The sequence below is a fragment of the Onychomys torridus genome, chromosome 18, assembly GCF_903995425.1.
Source record: "Onychomys torridus chromosome 18, mOncTor1.1, whole genome shotgun sequence".
Taxonomy (NCBI): Eukaryota; Metazoa; Chordata; class Mammalia; order Rodentia; family Cricetidae; genus Onychomys; species Onychomys torridus.
The window spans coordinates 41748903-41769520 of record NC_050460.1 but is presented as its reverse complement, the minus strand read 5'-3'; the positions used below and the strand labels follow the sequence as shown (position 1 = coordinate 41769520).

General features: G+C 42.1%; 1 protein-coding gene across 1 annotated transcript in view; it reads left to right on the top strand.

Annotated features, from left to right (window-relative positions):
• The window catches only part of Mcu (mitochondrial calcium uniporter), a 166947-nt gene that overhangs the window by 98506 nt on the left and 47823 nt on the right, over positions 1-20618 (top strand). The gene's annotated exons all lie outside the window — the stretch shown is intronic.

Below are 20618 nucleotides of genomic sequence, written 5' to 3'. Positions count from 1 at the left end.
CCAGATGACGCTTGAACATTTAATTACTTTTCTGAATCAAGGAGGCACTTAAATGCAGTCCTGCCAATAAGCAACTTGAAACAGGAAACGTTTAAGCGGTCTATTGATAAGCTTATCTTATTAAATGGTCGGCTGATTTCTTTAAGAGATGCTTGGGAAAAGACTAACTATTAGTTAAGGAATGATGACATTTCACAAGGCTGTCCTGTCGTCATGGTGCATAATCTGCTTCTTTTGCCATAGCTAGCAGCTGGTTTGCCTTTTCTTCCACCTGCCTTCTTTGAAACGAAGCCAGACCCTCCTGCCTCTGGCCTCTGGTGCAGCGCTCATTATGGACCAAAGGAGAAGAGCCTCAAATAGATCTTTACCCTGAAATGAGATGATTCCCCCATGGGCTGTTTGTTGGACAGCCATGGACTCATTCACCGTGACAAAGGCTTTCAGAACCCTGAGCCATAGTTCACAGTTTTACCTCAAAAATGAAGTTTCCAAGTGACACTATTAAAAGTTTAGGTGTTTTCTTTGTATCCACACAGCACATGATGGTTAGATGGGAAAATAAGACCCTGATAACACGTGTTGAAGGTCAGTTTTAGAAGACATCCTTTAAGTATCTCAAAGAAGTTGGACTGGAGTTTGTTTCTAGAAATTCTTAAAAAGCACAAGTTTTGGTGATTTTTTTTTTTTTTTTTTTTGTTCTTTAAATTGGCCAGGATCTAAGTCTGAGGACAGGGTATTGTCACTTGGTCTGATGGGAGGCGGCTGGTGCACTCTGGACATGCATCAGAAGGACGAAAGACCAGGGTTATTGCACTGACCGTAACAATAGTGGTTTTTAGTGTGAGGTACTCTCCTCAGGGCTTCGTGTATTGCTGCTTTGGCGTCTTTCAACATATGGATTTGTAGATGTAGAACTGAAGCTTAGAGACCTGCTTAAAAGCCACAGAGCTCAAAGTCACAAATCAAAATTAAGGGACTGGGACTCAAATATGTTTGTGACTTCAAGGCATGAGCCTTGTTGGTTTTCCTTCAGATGGATATGGAGTGTATTTTAATCATTCTTTCTAGTGATTGTGCTATTTCTATTCTTGTCTGATATCACACTAAAATTTAATATGTTCTCGGGTGGAAGAAAGGATACTTAAACAATAGATAATTATTATCTAATATTTCTGCAGGCTGAGAGCCCAAGCAAGTTCTAGGTGCAAGCATTGGTGAATAGTTAGATATTTTATTGCTCACTTCCCATTACTGTGACAAAATACCTGAGAAAAATCAACTTTAAAAGGGGAGCAGTTTTATTTTGGCTCACAGCTCTGGGGATTTCTGTCTATTGATGATTGCCATCATTGCCTTGGGTAAGGCAAGCATCATGGTGAGATTGCATGCTGAAGGGAGATTCTTGGAGGCCAGGAAGCAAAGAGCGCTGTGTTCTTAGCCAGTGGGTTACAACAGTGTTGACAGGGGAGATGTGGCGAGAGATTGATTGCCCAGTAGGAAAGGAAGGCGCTAAGACAGCCATGCAGCTGAAGCGTGAGAGGTTGACCAAAAGGTTGTGGTTACAGTTAATCAAAGTAGGGACTGCAGGAGCAGAGCAGGTTTCTGAAACACGTTTTAATCAAGGACCTGAAGGGACAACTAATAGGCTCTTGGAAATTTGCATCTGAAAATCAATACAGAAAAGACTAGCTGTAGTGTTCTCATTGAGGGTGGTAGCTTAGGAATTCTAAGAAAGCTTGCGCTCACCAACAGAATGAAGTATGGTAAGACACGGGCAAAGAATAAGCCTCATGGGATTTTGTAGGTAATTTGGAAATTAAGATTTCCTAAATCTAAGATAGCAGACAGTGTTGTATGTACAGGGTGGGTAGAGAGATGCATGTGCATTCAGAAGCAGCTACCTAGTGTAGGAAGTGTGCCCTTTGCCATCCCCGACCCAACCAGGTTCACATTTTGAGCCCAGATGGTTTAAACCCAGATCTCCTACTGCTGGGTCTTAAAGTGAAGATGCATCGATAATGTCGGAAAGATCAACAATCAAATTGTCGATTGGGTTTAAGTCCAGATCACCTTTTCAGTTTGGTTGTGTGGTTTTGTTTTTGAGAAAAAAGTTACTGCGGTTCAAGGGAACTCACATTCTGCATTCAGTGAGCCAAAACAAAATTGGTTGAGATGTCGTTGATATGTGTGTTGGATGAAGTAAGCTGACATTTTCATAAGTATTTTCCTTGTGCCTCTGGTGTGACTGCTGTTGAAGAGATCTAGTGTAACCATAGACTGGTTGTCCTGCAGCCTGATTAGCAGGATGGCAATGTAAGATCAGTGGGTCCCTTCCGGGTTATTCTTCCAATAGGAACTTAACTAGGCAGACACCAAGTTCCTCTTCTTTGCCTTTCCCTTTCACTCAACACACTAGAATTCCAGAACAAAAGGAAACTTCCTCTCGGGGTGATTTGGTAGAGGGGCCCACTGTTAATTGAAAGCTGCCACTGAACCCACTGCTTAATGACTTCCTTCTGTCTCTGTATTCAGAGACTACGTAGTAATAGCTTAAATGACTGAAAAACACATTTCTTACTAAGCATCGTGCCTTAGAAGAGAGATAGTAGTCGATTACAATAGCATTAAACCTTTTTTTAAAGAAGAATTTTGCCAAAAATCCTTCTGGCTTTTTCAGTCTTGTTTTGGCAATTATACTATTTTTTGGTTTTGTTTCGGAAGGGGTGATTGTGCTATTCTGAACTGCATCTTTTCCTTCATTGCAAATACAACCTAAAACATTCCTATGTGTTTTCCCTGCTTTTTGGGGGGTAGGGAGAATGAAACAAACAAACAAATAAATAAATAAATCTATTATTTTCCTGTACAGAACACATCAAAGACTTACTTATTCATATTGTGATGTTATTGTGCTTAAAACAAAAACTTCTGTGTCTGTGTGCACGCTTATGTGGGTGTAAAAACTTCTGTGCACGTGTACTCGTGTGCATGCACACATGTGTACCTGCTTGCACCCATGCTTCTGATCAAATCTAGGGCTCTCATACTCTGAACAGCTGCTCTCCCAGTGAGCCATGTCTCAGCCCTTCACTGCCTTTTGCATTTTATTATCAGTGAGGTGCAAACAGTGGACAGAGCAGGAGATGGAGGAGGAGGCCTCTGACTCAAGGACCAGAGAGAATGAAATTCTAGAATGAGGTTTGGAGCGTTGGATCTGAAGTGAATCAAGGGGCACAGGGATCTTCAGTGGACCTCGGTGAGAAATAGTCAGCACTTGAAATCTTTTCAGCTTAAAAATGCAATAGGAGGGGTTGGGGATTTAGCTCAGTGGTAGAGCACTTGCCTAGCAAACGCACGGCCTGGGGTTTGATCCTCAGCTCCACAAAAATAAAAAATAAATGCAATAGGAAATGAGGGGCTTTTTCTCTGACAACTTTCTTTCTGTTGTAGTTTGGATCAGTTAGTTGAAGAAGCCTATAGGAAGAAGCAAATTAATATCTTATCATATGCTCAGATCATGGTTGTCGGTTAGTGTCCCAGCCAAGCTCCGTGGAGAGGGACATTCAGCTCCTGAGTAAACCCAGATGTGCAGCTTGACATGTGTGTCATCTGTGGCTTAGAGAGTAAAGCTGTGTGTGCTCTGTCACATCTGATGCCTGGATCACTTTCTTCGCTGTCATTTCCAAGCTGTCCTAAACATTAAATAGCACAATGGGGTCACTGCTGCCAGCGTTTGGAATGCAGTCTGGTTCCTGACCCAGTGTCTCCAGCCAATATCCTGGATGTTTCATATATTGAGGCTGACTCGTGGCGGGAATCCAAATGAATTCCCTACAGGAAGCTGAAATGTGACAGCTTTGAGCAAGAGGGGTAGAGTCCGTTAGAACACAAATTCCAACAGTATGGCCAGCTGCAGATGGCCAGTGAGCTGCAGCTGACCAGCCAATTTAGAAATGAACATTAGAGTCAATGTCTTCTCATGAGCAATGGCTTCACCTGCAACATGCTGTCAAGTCCAGAGCTGTGAACAGTTCCACTGGCGGCAGATCCCAAAACCTTAAGGCTAAAAAGCAATAAGGAGTTGGCTAGAAGTATAAGCACCTATTAATTTTAATGCCATCCCTCCTACACGATCAATACTGTGATGATTCTCTTTCTGATTGTGAAATAATATATATCGTATACTGTATGATCATCCCTTGTGGAGCTATTACATGCTCTTCTAGTATGTTCCAGGGATATTTTAAACATCTAATTCATCTTCTTACCCCACAAAATATATTATAACCAACAGCATGATCTCTTAATGCCTATACTCAAAGATTTTAAACCTATCAACTACTCTAACCTCCTAAAATTATTGGGGGAGATGTTGAACCTGAATGACAGAGGATGGAAGAAAAAAGGCAATTACACACATATATGTCAGAAAATTAGGACCAGATCAAAAGGAAATGCAACACGTGACTGTGGGTGCATGTATGCTCATGGGTAGGTAGATGCACATGTGCATACATGTTGGCATACACAATTATGTGCAGAGGCCAGAGGTCAACTTCCAGTATTGTTTTTCATGAACACCCTATTTTGAGACAGGTCTCTCACTGGCCTGGAGCTCACCGTTTATACTAGGCTAGCTGCCCTGCATGCCTTAGGATCTACCTGCATCCTCTTCCCCGGCCCTGGCATTACAGACGTGCACTACCATACTCAGAAGTTTTACATGGCCTGTAGGGTTCAAGGTCAGGTCCTCATGCTTGCTTTGACAAGGATTTCACCAACTGAGTCATGTTTCCAGCCTGCCTCACAGGACGTCAATGATGATCACATGAACTGGTCATCTTAATCCTAGTACACTGGTAAACTGCAAGACGCCACAGATGTCTTTCATAACAGAACATTCTGCAGAACAACTAATCCAAAGGATCCAAGAGAGCTGGCATGGCCAACTGGACAGATCCCTGAACAAGTGCTCCCAAACAGCCTTCCCCTAAGTTCTTCCCACTGCTGGTCTTGGCTTTTATGTTTTGTCTTTAAAGATTAGCTCATCCTAAAATCTGTATAAGAAAGAGACCAGCTATCTTACTCTTCCCTACACCTTTTGAACTCACAAAAACAAGAAGACAGGAAAGTAGAGAAGATATCTATCCTGGGGGAACCAAGGCTCAAGGCTTAGGGATAGTATAAGCTGCTCTGAAATGTGACTGACTGAATATGACAACAGCTAGGCTTTGGAGAAGGCTGGACCCCTACAGGGAATCTCAGGCAATGTACCCTTTTCCCTAAAAGTAGGTATTATATTCCAGGGCTCACTAGTGAGTCTTAAGTTTGTTTGTTTGTTTGTTTTTTCTTATTTATTTATTAACTCACGAATGATTTTGTTTCATCCTGGTTTTTCAAACAAGATTTGTTTTGTTGTTCTTCTGACCTCTTTTTTTTTTTATCACCACCCCCCTGTTTAAAGTGATTTTAAAATAAGATAAATTGCCAGGCGCTGGTGGCACACCTCTTTAATCTCAGCACTCAGGAGGCAGAGGCAAACGGATCTCTGGGAGTTTGAAGCCAGCCTGGTCTACAGAGCGAGTTCCAGGATAGGTTCCAAAGCTACACAGAAAAACCCTGTCTTGAAAATCCAAACAAAACAACAAATTAAAAATATATAAATAAGTAATAAGATAAGTAAATTTATTTCTTTTGGAGAGCTAATACAATTTAGTGGAAATTATGCCTCTAGAATAAATTATAAGCTTAGGAGTTTTGTTGTTATGGAAACAATGATGACCATGTAAAGCAGGAAGAAATTTATTTTTAATAATAAATGACTAAAAACACCCTGACTGTCCAACAGAGCTAAAAATCATGCCAGCATCTTAATGTTTTTATGATCATTTTATTGCTTTAGCTCCAGAAGGGTCTTTAGGAACTGTTATGCCATGATTCAAGACTCATAACCAAGTCTTCCATTTTCCAGCAAATAATTTCTCAGATAATCCAGTGAAGACATTAAAATACTTTAAACATAGCCAGATATGGTGATACACACCCATAATCCCAGCACTTGGGACGTTGTAATAAGCTCACCTTGGCTACATAGTACATTTCAGTCCAGCCTCAACTACAAGCCCCTGTCTCAAAACTAAAAACAAAGATTTAAAATAAATATTGTACAAGCTCTCCCTGGGTAGGTATGAAGGAACACTTACCCTAGATAGGACACCAGAGAGTCAAATCAGCCTAAGTCTAGCTTGGGAAAGCAGTGAGTTCAATTGTGGTTATTTACAGGAGTGTGAGCAGCTCATTCACTGCCACCCCCCATAGGGGACGTCTCCTGTCCTGTAGCATCAGTTGTATATCCCCAGGTCCTCTGGCTGCCTCCTGAGCCCCTCATGACTCATTTCTCCCTCCGTCTGGGAATGTCAGTGAGCTCAATCTTATAAGGGTCTCATGTTAGTGATCATAGCTGCTCTGGTTCCAAGACAACTGTTGCCATGCACAGAAGATAGTGTCCCACAACAATTTAAAAAACAACAACAACAACAACTTCAAAAATAGCATGGGGGTGTGGTGTTAGTCAGTTATACAGCAGTCACTGCAGCACAGGGCGACTTCCTCTGGCTTCCTGGGGTCCGAGGCTTAAGTCTCTTCCTTTGTAGCCTGCTGGTGTGTTCTCAACAGCTCACACAGAATGAGCAAAGCTGTAACTTAGTGAGGTTACTGAACTTAATGGCCCAAGAGCTCTTTGGGCAGCCAGGAAAACCAGCATGTTTATATACACGCGAGGAGGAATGGAAACAATGTCATTGCTTAAATAGTCACAACCTAATTACTAATAAAAAGTGGTGTGCAGCCAACTTACTGCTGATATATATTTTTTTCTATTTCATTACTGGTGACTTGATAATTACTTATTGTTACTTAATAGGGTCAATGTCTTCTTATTCCTCCCCTGATGCACATTCTAGAAACACTGTAGTGTCCTGGAGGATAGACTCTGGTTCCTGCTGCTGCTGCTGCTGCTCATTCCATGATTCTTGTTGCATCAAACACACACCTCTCTAGTCCAAGCAAAAGCCTGCTAGCTAGCCATTCCAGGCAGAGTTAAGTACTCTGGCTAAGCTTCCCCTGGGGTGAGGGGGGCAGACTCTCCTGTTTCTTACCTTTGCTTCTGGAACTATTGACAGGATACCTCAGCACTACACAGTTCCACCCTGTGCATCCTTTCCTGGCAGAGTACCAGTCTGACTTGATTGAGCTCGCCAACCCCCACCCCTTTTTTCTTGCTTTTGTCCAGTTCTAGAGGTGGGATCTAGGGCCTTGTTCGTGTCAGGCACTGCTGAGCTGTATTCTAACGCCTCCCCTCTTTTTAAGCTTTATTTGTGACGAAGTTGCCCAGGCTGACCTTGAGCTTGCAGTACTGTGGCTCAGGCTGCACCACCAGGCCCAGCTCCTTACCACATTCTTAGAATCCGGACTCCGTCAGCTCGCTGTGGTGTACAAGGAGCTGTAGCTAAGGGTGTGAATCCACTCTTTAGACTTTGAGTATAGCATTATTAGTGTTTTGAATACGAGTGTCATTAAATGGTGTCTGTAAATGATTATTAGAAGAATACTATGCTGTTTGTGTTTGCAAAAGATCAACAGGTGTCTGTAAAAGCCGGAAATGTTTCATATCGCTAAAGTGATAATGATAATGAATGTCAGTGACCCAGGGGGCTCAGATTTTCGTTCCCTAGGAAATGAATTTTTAATGAGCAGCCTGGCATGTGCTGTAACACCTTAACTAAATGAAATCCGGTGCTGCTGTCACTTCCAGATGTGGAGAATATTTGGACTCGCATTGTTCTTTTAGAATTCCTAAAATGGAGAGAAGCTGTTTGAAAATATGCAAAGTCAACGCGTGTTCAGTTTCCCTCTTGGAATGGAATTAGACAATAGGAAAATAATAGGGAGCGTGGAATGCAGCGGCTGCTTGTAATTAAACCAGCACTCTGGCTATAATGGATGTGCAGAACGTGACTTAGAACAAGAAGTTCCTCTGGGCCACTGTTCGTTTCTGTGAGTCTTCAGATTGTTATGGGCTTCGAGGTGAATTGGTGTGTGGGGGGGGGGGGGGGGGGGAGATAGACCACGTGTGTGGTGCGTGGCTCTGTGGCACTCATAATGTATATAATGCTAACTTCTCCATGAATATAAAGGAGCAAATACTATTCTGAGAAGCCATTGACATTCTTTGTCCTTCTTGATTTCCATGATTTCCCTTTTAAAAATTTAAACACCCTTAACAAACCCTGATTGGAGGTGGCCAGCTTTTACTTACTGCAATTGTTAGTGAAAAAAATCAATTATTGCATTATTTAGTAGTGTTGAGTCTAAGGAGAGTGGAGATAATATTCTGACCATCCCCAAAGACCTTGTGTTGTCAAGACATAACATAAGATAGCAGAGATTCCAGGCCACTGTCTCAATGTGACACTAAACAGAATGCCCCTCGATGTGCACTGGACATCCAAGTTACTTCCAGCACTTAATGGTCTTAATCCTCCTTTTATAGAAACCTTAATCCACCAAGTAAACAGACTCCATTTTAACTTACTTATCTTCCTAGAATGTTCTCTTCTGTTGGACAAGCAGAAAATATTAAAAATGCTGGATATCGGCTGTCATTGAAGATTTTCAGAGAAGCAGTCCATGGAGTAGGAAGTTGGGGTGGCTAACCTCTCAAGATCAGTGCAGAAAGGGAGTTAGGTCATCTTTCACCTGACTACAAACAGCTGGAAGAGCTACATGGAGGGAACAGCTCTTTGTGGCAAGTTGTATACTTTGAGGAGAAGGGAAGTAGTAATGGAGACTGGAAGGAGAGGTCATTAACAGCCCACACAGGCCTTTGTGTCTTTCACGTATTTGAGGCCGTGTTGTATGTTTGCATTCTGATTAACATCACATAGGCATTGGGGATAAATGCTTTCATGTAGAAACATTCAAGGCCACCCTGTGATGGGACTGACTAAACTCCCTGAACCAATACCACCAGCAAGGAGCCCATCATGGTTCTCACAGTTCTACTAGACTCACATAAAGAAAGACTGCGTTGCCTTTCTCTCCTCTGGTTGGGTATTTTCGTGGGGTGTTTCTGGTCCTAGTGTGTCCCCGAATTGAAGAACCTGTTTTTGAGGTGCAGGGTTTAAGTAAGAATTAAGACCTCTGCCCACACATGGCTCACGCACAGTTAAGACAAATTGTTAGTCTTTCAATTAATTGTTGCTCTATGCTCTCTTTTACACCAACATACTAAATATTCACAGCTAGTAATGTCAAATGCTAGCACAGTGTGCCTTTGAAATGGGAGTCAGAGGATGTGCCACCAAGAAGCTACAATACTGTAAAGTTAGTGTGCATAGTTCCCTCACTATAGCAACTTGTCTGCCTTGCGCTTCTGGATTTTTAATGGGAACTTTCCTTCCTAAGTTTTTACTTTGAAAAAAAAAAAATTCACATTGACAAAACAGTCCAATAGACACCCAAGGTCCTGTCACCTGCGTGCACTTACTAACGTTTTGTCAGCATATCTAGCCCGTCTGTGTCCCCTCCCCCAAGCCCCGAGCTTTCCCAGAGACATCATTGACATCTCATCCACAAGACATTCAGTCTCCTATGAAGGACATTCCTCTACAGAACCAGACAGGCTGCTGAAAAAGCAAGTGAGACAGAGCTGTTGGCCTATAGAAAGTGTTTTTTTTTTTTTTTTTATGGCTTGCCTAAATGAGGAACACATTTCTTCCTTGCTGACAAGACTGAGTGGGGAATGTGTGCCTTGTACTCTGACAGTGAGTAGTCTGTATTTATGACAGGATAGGAAATGAACACTGTGCCTGAGGTAGGCAGTGTTCACCAGTGGCAATGTGTCAACAAACGTCCATTTACTTTCCACTTGTGTTTCAAAACATGGTCCCATCTGTGCCGTGCAGGTGTATAATGCATACTTACAGTGTGTGTGTGTGTGTGTGTGTGTGTGTGTGTGTGTGTGTGTGTGTGTGTGTGTGTGTGTGTGGTTTGTGCATGCTACATTGCACATATGTAGGTCAGAGGCTAGCAGTAAGCAGTTGGCTCTCCCTCCATCATGGGGTTCTGGGTATTGAACTCAAGTCTTTAGGTGTGTGTGACGAGTGTCTTTCCCTGCTGAGCCATCTCCCTGGCCCTGTGCTGTATGGTTTTGTTCCTATCACTTTGTAACATTCCGGGGGATTTTGTCTGTAAAGTGTAAGGAATTCTGTGCCACACGCCACAGGAGCTGTTTGATTTTTAATCCTTCATTTTTCAGATTCTCCTTTTAGACAAACTGCACTCACAGAGTGCCTAACTTAATTTGTGGGCAGAAATATAAATTCTGGCTGTCTCTCTTATTTTGGACCTTGTGCTTATAGCCACCAGACAGCTGTTTGGGGGACTTTTCACATTTGTCACCTGCTCCAGCCTTCCTTTAGAGAAGAAGCTTGACAGCAGTGGCCATGTTGCAGGAAATGATCCGGTAGACAGCCTTCTGGACTCTTCGTCCATCCGGGTGGAATTTGTTAGTGGGCTACAACATGAGGTAGCGGTGTTTTTTAGGTCAGTAGCTACTTCCCCAAATGGTGACATGATACTAGACTTGACACAGCAGTCAGCTCTGTCACTCAGTATTGACACCTGAGCTCAGACTCCCCACATCCAAATCTATTTCTAGATTCCATTATCTCTAACATTGCCCACCCCCCATTCTGTTAGATCATCATTGCCATCTATGAGAAGAGCTGTCTCCCTGTACTGTTGGTAACAGACTAGAAAGGGAGCAAAGATCTGTGATAAACCTTATAGGGTTTAAGGGGTTTTTTGACACTAAACATTTGGTTCCCAAAATCTGCATGAGATACAAAGATTGACACATTTCTAATGAAGTGTTCTCTTTATATAAAATGTAGTGAAGTAGTTGGCTAATTTTAAATTTCATCTAGTGTTTAAATATTTTGAATTGTATGTGAGAAACGTTTTGAATAATGTGTGTTTCTTCTAAAAGACTGGGTTAAGCTAATCATGGTAATGAATAGTTGTAATTCATCACTAGAGGGGCTGAGGAGGGAGATTGGTTGTTCAAGGCCAGCCTGGGCTACACAGCGATATCCTTTTCCAATTAAATTGGAAAAACCAGTCCGATCTTTTCATCCTGTATTAATCTTAATAAGATTAATATGCTTGTCAGGACTCTTAACATGAAATAGACCTTTGTCATAAAAGGAAACAAGCAAGGGGCTGGAGAGATGGCTTAGTAGGTAAGAGAATTCGCTGCACAAACATAAAGGATCTGGGTTCAGATCTCTAGCATTTATGTAATAAAAAACCTTAGTGGCTGGAAAGATGGCTAAATGGTTAAGAACAATTGCTGCTCTTGAAGAAGATCTGGGTTTAATTCCCAGCACTCACATAAGAAAGCTCATAACCACTTATAACTCTAGTTCCTGGGGATCCAGTGCCCTCTTCTGGTCTCTGGACACCTGCCCACAGTTGGTGCACATACATATATACTCAAGGCTCATGCACATATAATTTGTAAAGCTGTGAGTAGCCATCACCCCTGTAACTCTAACATGGGAAAGAAGGGTACTGGGACTGGAAGAACACCAGGGCTTGCTGGCTGCCAGCCTACCAAAGTACAGCAAACTCCAGGATCAGTGAGGCATGACCCAGTGCATGAGGCAGGGTGGTGAGGGTGGTACCCAGTGTCCTCCTGCTACACACACACACACACACACACACACACACACACACACACACACAGCCAACTTTCACTCATCTGCTATTAAATGCCCATGGTAATACCACATCCACCTTCCGTAGAATTCTTCCTGTTTCAAATACACATGGAATATTTTCTGAAGTTGACCTCAAGTTGGGCCAGAAAGCAAATGTTAATAAATTCCAAGGGACTGAAAGTCATATAGCATTTTCTGTAACCACAGAGGAAATCACTAGCTGGGGCAATGAATCATTTTCTCCAGGAAATCTTCCAATATTTGAAATGTATATCAAAGGAGAAGTAATAACCACACTATGAAATTAAAAGTACACATAGTTTCCCAGTATTCGAAACAGAAAAGAGGGTTATCACTACAGATCCTACAGCCACAGCCACGAAGAAGGTAGCTCAGGATGCTGCTGAGCAGGAGAGCATGGAGCCTTGGGTTTGGTACCCAGCACTGGAAAACACAACTGGTTAGAATAATTTGTTGCCAATAAACTCAAAGTTTCACTCAAAAGTCCCTAGAGTGATATGACTTAAAAACTAACATTGGACTTTTAAGAAGCAAAGCCTGATTGTAAGAACAATCAAAAGATCAGAATAGGCATTTCTCCTGTAAAGATTGCTACTCAGTGCTTGAAGTGATGCAGAGCATCATTGGTCACCTGGAAGAGGGGGATGAGATCCACACTGAGATGCTCTTGCAGTAAGGAAGACATCATAGGGAAGACGAATCGTGAAGAATATTGATGAGAATGTTAGAAAACTGGAACCCACACAGTATGTGGGAATGTAAAGTGGCACAGCCCAGAGACTTGCACGTGAATATTCATGGAAGCATTATTCCTAATAGCCAGGAAGTGAAACCAACCCCATTGTCCATCCACTGGTAGAAGAATCCTGTATCTCCATGCAGTGGAGCATTATTTGACGTTGAAAAAAAATGAAGTACCGGTGCATGATGCCATGTAGTTCTGTCTTGAAGACAGTACACACTGTAAGTAAAAGCCACTCAGAAGAAGACCACCTCCTGTGTCACCCTGCATCTATGAAATGTCAGGAACAGGTGAATCCATAAAGACAGGAAGTAGGTTAGTGGTTAGTAAGGGTTCGCAGTAGAGAAAAGCAGGAGATGGCATCTAACAGATGGCAGGTTGTGGAACACTAGGCATGTGCTTAGGCCATTGTATTAGACAGTTTTTTGACAGACTCTCACTCTAGTTCAGGCTGGCCTCCAACTCATTCTACAGTCCAGGCTTATGGCCTCGAACTTGTTCTCTTGCCTTAGCCTGCCATGTGCTGGGACTTCAGGCGTGTGCCTCCAAGTAGATAAATTACATGCTATGGTAATTATATCTAAATAATGCTGCTGTTGGTATGGGGGAAAGCACAACCCTCCCCAGGAAAAAACAGTGCTGGGACAAATACACATACATATAAATGCATACATATATACATTACACATACATATACACACACATACACATACATATACACACACATACATATATACATATACACACACATACACATACATATACACACATACACATACATATACACACATATACACATTACACACATACATTACACATACAGATTACACATACATATACACATTACACATACACATACACACATATACACATTACACACACACATTACTCACACACATTACACATACAGATTACACATACATATACACATTACACATACACATACACACATATACACATTACACATACATATACAGATTACATATACAGATTACACATACACATATACATACACATACACACACACACACACACACATATATATATATATATATATATATATATATATATGGGGCCCTGACAAAGGGCTTACTTACATCCTCATATATTAGTAACCTTGATATAAAACAAAAAAGGGAACATAGTAAAAAAAAAAAATGAGCAAGAAATTTGAAGGGACACCCACAGGAGAGGGTGTCCAAATGAGTTATAAATGTATGAAAAGGATCTTAACATCATCAGTCACTGGGAAAAGAGCCACTAGAAAATAACTACATTGCTACCCCAAGGGCCAAACTAGCCAAGCTGACAATATCAACAGTAAAAAAAAAAAAGGTGATGGGACTGGAGGGATGGCTAAGCAGTTAAGAGCACTTACTATTCTGCCAGAAGACCCAGGTTAAATTCCCAGCACCCCATCTGGAGGCTCACACGTCCTGTAATTCCAGCTCCAAGGGTTCTTCCACTCATGTACACATACCCACACACAGATGCACACACAGAACTTAAAATAATTTTTTAAAAAGTGAAGAGTCTGGAACTCTGTGTGTGTGTGTGTGTGTGTGTGTGTGTGTGTGTGTGTGTGTGTTGATGGTGGTGTGTGGGGGATGTCTCAAGATATCTGTGCCTGCCTTAGAACTCAACGTGTGGTCATGTCGTGTAGCCCCGAAGCTCATTTCCTATTTTTTCTCAAAGAGTATGCACACATCCCGACTGAAAGTGAGTGTTCACTACTGCATATTGGCCAACCTGGAACTGGCCCAGTTGTCCATTGTGAAATATTCATCTGGTGGACTGTATAACGGATGCCTACGTCTGCAGCAGTGAGAAGGAGCTACCGCTGTGCTTGCCAGGATGCTGAGTATGAGGAGCCCATGTGGGGCAGCAAACGCCCAGATAAAAATCAATAAATGCTGTCTGACTCTATTCCTATACAATCTAGGCTCTCATCAGAGAGAGCCTCCCCAGCTTTCCTCAGTGTGCACGGAGAGAATCAGGGAAGACTCTGAGAGATAGGCAATGCTTAAAAAAAAAAAAAAACAAAAAAAAAAACCCTAGAAATAGGGCTGGAGAGGTGGCTCAGTGGTTAAGAGCACTGGCTGCTCTTCCAGAGGTCCTGAGTTCAATTCCCAGCAACCACATGGTGGCTCACAACCATCAATAATGAGAACTGGTGCCCTCTTCTGGCCTACAGGCATACTTGCAGGCAGAACATGGTATACATAATAAATAAATCTTTTTTTTTTTTTTAAAGCAACTAGAAATACTTTTACAAAGGATTGTATGATAAACACCTCAATTCTCAACACCCTCAAATACTCACATTTTGCCTAGTTTGCTTCCAGTCTTTTTTTTTTTTAAGCTAAGATAATGTCTTGGTTTCTTTTCCTGTTGCTGTGATAAAATACTGAGAAAATAGCATAGGGAGGAAGGTTTACTGGGCTCACTGCTTAGGGACCATCACGGTGGGGGAGGGGCTAGTCACACTGCTGTATCCACCGTCTGGGTTTTATCTTATTGGTTTTTATCTGTTTGTTTTTGAAACAGGAAGAGAGAGAACATGAGCTGGGTGGGTAGGGAGGTGGGAAGGATCTGGAAGGAGTTGGAAAGGGGGAAAGAATATGATCAAAATATATTGTATGAAAAAAAATTAAATACAAAGCTGCAGTAGAGAGCGGTGAACGCATGCATGCTAACACAGCTTGCTTTTGCTCATTTATCCAGTCCTGAAACCCCTGCCTGGGGAGTGGTCCTACCCAGTGAAGATGGGTCTTCCCACATTAATTATTATACCCCAGATAATACTTCACAGACATTCTCAGAGACTAACCTTAATGTAACTATCCCACCATGGGTTACTGATGTCACCTCCTAGGTGACTTTAGAGTCTTGACCTTTAATACCATCACGGAAAATAAATATTACAGTATGGTCAAAGCTGACTGTGCTCGCATCCCCAATCTCCAAACCTTCCTCTCCTACTGTAAAAATGATGTACCATCTCCATAGGTCTTAATATTCATCATTTTCACAAGTTATTGTATATGTGTGTATATTTATATGCCTATGAAAGATAAAATAATAATGTATGTATTCGTATGTTAATTCATAGAGTACTATAATTTACATACTCTATGAGTTTACATTTTTACTATACATTGCCTTTGCAATTTATTCATATTTAAATCAACGGATAGTTTTGGTACTAAGTGAATATTATGAAATAGCATTCCTAACTGGAATTCTCGCAAAATGAAGACTATAGTAACATTTGTAACAAAAGTCGTTCTTAACTGAGCCTCGCTTGGTCTCAGATGGCGAAGCTGTGACTAGAGTTGTTTGCTGAGAGATTGGTCCCCACATGATGCCTAGCCAGTCAGTGGAGAGCAGCTGGCTTGAGGCAGAATGAGCGAAGGGCCGTTGTGAGTTGGGCTTTCAATTATATATGAAAACCATCCTAAATGCCCTGTCTGCCTGTCCCCTTTACAGTATGCTGTGATGATTTGTCAGACTTAATATAATAACTGCCTTTTGGCCATCACTTTAAGTAAACTATAGGAAGCTTAACTCAGCAAAATAAAAGAAATCCACTTAGAGGAAAGTCATCGAATTTGATGTGTTTTATGAGGTCTGGGTATTAAGAACAAACATCTCTCATTAATTACCGTGTGTGTGTGTGTGTGTGTATGTGTGTGTGTGTGTGTGTGTGTGTGTGTGTTCTGGTGGCATCTCAGTAGGGCAGTTACACTGGGAAGGCTGGCAACGTGTTGATTGTGTTTCTAAAGAGGTAAAATAAAGAGTAAATGGAAAGGGGGTGTTGAAGCAGAATTGCTACTGTGCCAGAACTCTCTCCCGGCGTCCTGATCTCCTGGCCCTAGAAATCTCTTCCTCTCCGCGGCCCGTGGGAGAGGGCAGACATTCTCACAGCAGCTGCTGAGTCCTTCTCTTGCGGGGAAATGAGAAAAGCCTGTGGTTTGTTCTATTTCTGAGTGGTAGCTGTATTCTTTTCCAAAATTAGCTGAAGCCAGAGCAAAAATGAAAGGCCCATCTATTTGTTGGAAATAATATTTTTAATTTTTTTAATTTTGTAGCCCCCCCTTCCCCGTGTGTACGCACACGGGTACACTCGTGTGTGTGTGTGTGTGTGTGTGTGTGTGTGTGTGTGTGTGTGTGTGTGTGTGTGTAGGCCCGAGGTTGACTTCAGGTGTCTTCCTTGTTCCCCATCACCTTATTTCTCAGTCTCTCACACAGCCTAGCTCTCCCTATTTGACTAAACTGGCTGGCCAGTGAGTCCCATGGACGCTGTCTCTACCTCCTCCAACTAGCCCGGAGCTGCCACTCCGAGCTTTTGCGTGGGTCCTGGGGATCTGAATTTGCACGTCTGTGGCAAGCACCATTGCCCCAAACCATCTCCCACCCCATGGTTGGACATCGTTCACTTCATTAAAGAAGCGTTGCAGGAATGTGAGTTATTAAAAAGTCCTACTTCCTGATTTTTTTTCCCATTCTGTTCTAGCTTTTCTGATGCTTTTTAAAGTTACCCCTCCCCCCAAAAAAAGAATCTAATACATTTTACTTGTAAAAAAAATAATAATAATAAGCTAGGCAGTGATGATGCATGATTTTAATCTCAGCACTCAGGAGGCAGAGGCAGGCAGATCTCTGAGTTCAAGGACAGCCTAGTCTATAGAGTGAGTTCCAGGACAGCCAGGGCTTCACGGAGAAACCCTGTCTTGAAAAACAAAACAAAACAAAAAACAAAACAAACAAACAAAAAAACCCAACTTATTGGAGTCAGTGGATATTTATGTTAATTTTCCCCCTAAGTTTTTTTTTATTTTGAATATTCTCAAATCTAAAGAGTACCATGTTCATGTAATCTTATACCTCTCTATTTATGTTATTAATACGTTGCTGCATTTGCATTATTTTCCCTGTATATTCACATGTACACACACGCATTAGTTTTATTTCCTCTACATATGTGCATGCACATGCACACAGGCATGTTTCATTTTCTCTACATATGTGCATGCACATGTACATATGTATATTGGTCCCCCCCCCCCCCCCCCCCCCCCCCGCCACATTCTTTACCTCTAAACATTTTAACGTGCTTTTCATAAGAACACTAACATTCTCTTGCCCTTGTGCAAGATGCAAAAGCTGCATTCATCTCTGGCACTCTTTTGTTACCTGTGTTCTTATCTGTATTCAAGAATAAAGGAAGCGGGGAGGGGTTATTAATAGCAGCCGCCCACTGCCCAAGTCATTCACCACGGTGCATCTTCCAGAATTCAATGAAAACGAAAGAGGGTGAGCCTCGATGCTGACTACATATGAAGGCCTGGAGAGGCCAGGCCCCAGTACGCTACTCAGGCCCGGTCTCTTGAACTGCTTCTCCCAACTACACAAATCCTTAAATCATTCCCCTCAACAGCTTCATCGTAGGTGGCGTGTGTCAGGAAAGAACGCGCTGCTATTTGTTTTCACAAATTCATAGCTTTCAGAGTTGCCACATCTCCCTGTGTCTGCTGTAAGAGCGATTCATTTTGCAGACAAAAAGTCTGGTTCAAGGTCATAGAGCTGGACATGAAGCAAGAATCCGTCTTCAAGCTTGCTCCGAAGCGTTATTTCTATTACACCCCGTGGCCTCTATGAAACTCAGTTGCTTCTGCCTGGGTCTTGGTAAGTGAGAGAAGTTTGGGTCTGAGAATAGCGCACCTAGATGGCAACTGCATGCCCTTGAATCTCATTTGGGTGAGCTACCCAGGACTCCTTGAGCCCCCGCCCTTATGTGCATAAGAATTTCCTAGGAACCTCATTACAATGCAGGAGGGCTGAGGTGGGACCCGGAGCCTGCATCTCTGGCAAGCTCCCGGGTGATGCTGATGCTGCAGGTGCAGGGACTTGCTGGTGGAACCAGCCCAGATTCTCACAGCCCCAGGTGTCACCAAAATAGGAAAGAGTACTTTCAAAACATTAGCCGGTACTGCACTTTTAAAACACAGAGACTAATGTAATTAACACCTGTGCAGCTGCTGGCAGTCCAAAATGAAGTACTTTCCAACATTCTTCCTGGTTTTCTAACTTTAAGCCACTTCAGAGAAAGGAGTTTTATCTCAGTATGCTAATTTGGATGCAAGCGCCTCTCAGTATCATTGCACCAGTGACTAGAGATTTCATAGACTTAAGTGGTAATGTAGAGGGGACCGCGGATCCAAGTTCCTTTGCCGAGCAGAACGGTCAAAAAGGGCAGTCCACTGCATTCCATTCTATATTCTCAATACAAGCGTTTTTTAAAACGGGGTCTGTTTATTCAGTCTAACAAGTCACATTCTGCTTTGATTCACTTTTGAATTGTATATACAGTTACCAAGTACAAATGCTAGTTGTTATGCGACAATAAATTCCATAAGCATTTTGTGGTTGGGTATTTTGTCGTCTAAAGATAATCAACAGTATAGTTATTAACCATCTCGATGCAATGTGAAATGCACCTGCAGCAGGCAAAATGAAAACAGACCTTTAATGTATAGGTGAAGAAGTACCCTAAATACTCCCCAGGTGCATGTAGACACTATCATTTCTTCTCATTTCTCCGAGTCCCTCAGCAGAAAAAAAAAAAAAAATCAGTAATAATTCCCCATGGAAAAGTGGAGAGAGTACGAAGCCAAGTTATAAAGCTTGTCAAAGAAGCTGAAATATTAAAAAAAAAAAAAAAAAAAAAAGAAGGCACTACAACTCGGTTAAATAAATATTTATGAAGTTTCTACTTTCTCCTGGCAGACTGAGAGGTACCAGTATATAAAGAGATTAACGCAATCTTCCTGGCTGATCATAATAACCCTGAAGGAGAGAGTCAGTCATTGGAACAGATAACTAGAATGCAGCATGATGAGACAAAGGGGGTGTGGACAGAATCGAGGAGCGGTGTGCACAAATTGTAAAAAAAAAAAAAAAAGAACCTACAAGATTCGGTGTCTTTAAAAATAATAACAGAAGGATTAGGGATGTGGCTTAGCTGGTAAGTGTGGTTGCCTAATGTGTACAAAGCCATGGCTTCAATGTCTAGTACCAGAAATGACTGCTGTGGTAATGCATGCCTTATACTCTCTTGCTTGGGAGATGAAGGCAGAGCAAGAAATTCAAGGCCATCCTTAGCTACTGAGAACCTAGAAGCGCTGTTCAAAACAAAAACAGCTCTGACTGCCCTCAAACTCACTACATAGTCAAAGCTAGACTTGAAGTCTAGATCCTCCAGCCTCTACCTCTCAAGTGCTGGAAACATTGTCTTGAATCACCATTCTGGCTCCAGATAAGATTTTTTTTTTAAATATTTATTATTTTTCTGTGTATGTGTGGGTCCTTGTGAGTCTATGTATATCACCTGCATGCAGGAGCCTGAGGACTCCAGAAGGGGGCACTGGATCCCCTGGAGCTGGAGTTACAAGTGGTTGTGGGCCACCAACCTGGGTCCTCTGAAAGAGCAGTGCACACTCTTAGCTGCTGCCCCAGGTCTCCAGCCCTCGTGAACAAATATTTTTAAGTCACTTCACTTGACAAATGTAATGTCTTACTTAGAAAATTGACGTTGAAAGAGTCCACAGAAGGCCTTGCTGTGGTCCTGTTTTAGAGGTGTGAAATTGCCTTGGGAATTAAAGGCATATATATCTACATTGAATCATGACTTCTTTCATGAGGTTACAATGATCTCGTGGGAGAAACATTAGTCCGTATATAATAACGTGTAATAATCATTTTAAATAACCAAAGGATGAGTAGTTTTCTGATATTAAAGCATGATGCATGCTTTAAGTCACAAATATTAATAGCCCTGACTCAGCTGTATCAGACGCTTTGTCTCCTTGTTATCGGGAGAGCAAACCATGCCGTGCAGTTCAGCGTAATGAATTGTCCTTGTCGCTGTCTGAAGAGGTACTTCTGCAGAACCTGGACTGTCTGTCTGCCTTTCCCGTGGTATGGGTTTACCTTACACAGATTTCGAGGTGCAGACTCCTGTGCTTTTGAAACTGCACTCGACTTCCCAACTGCTTTCCGTCAGAGGCCAA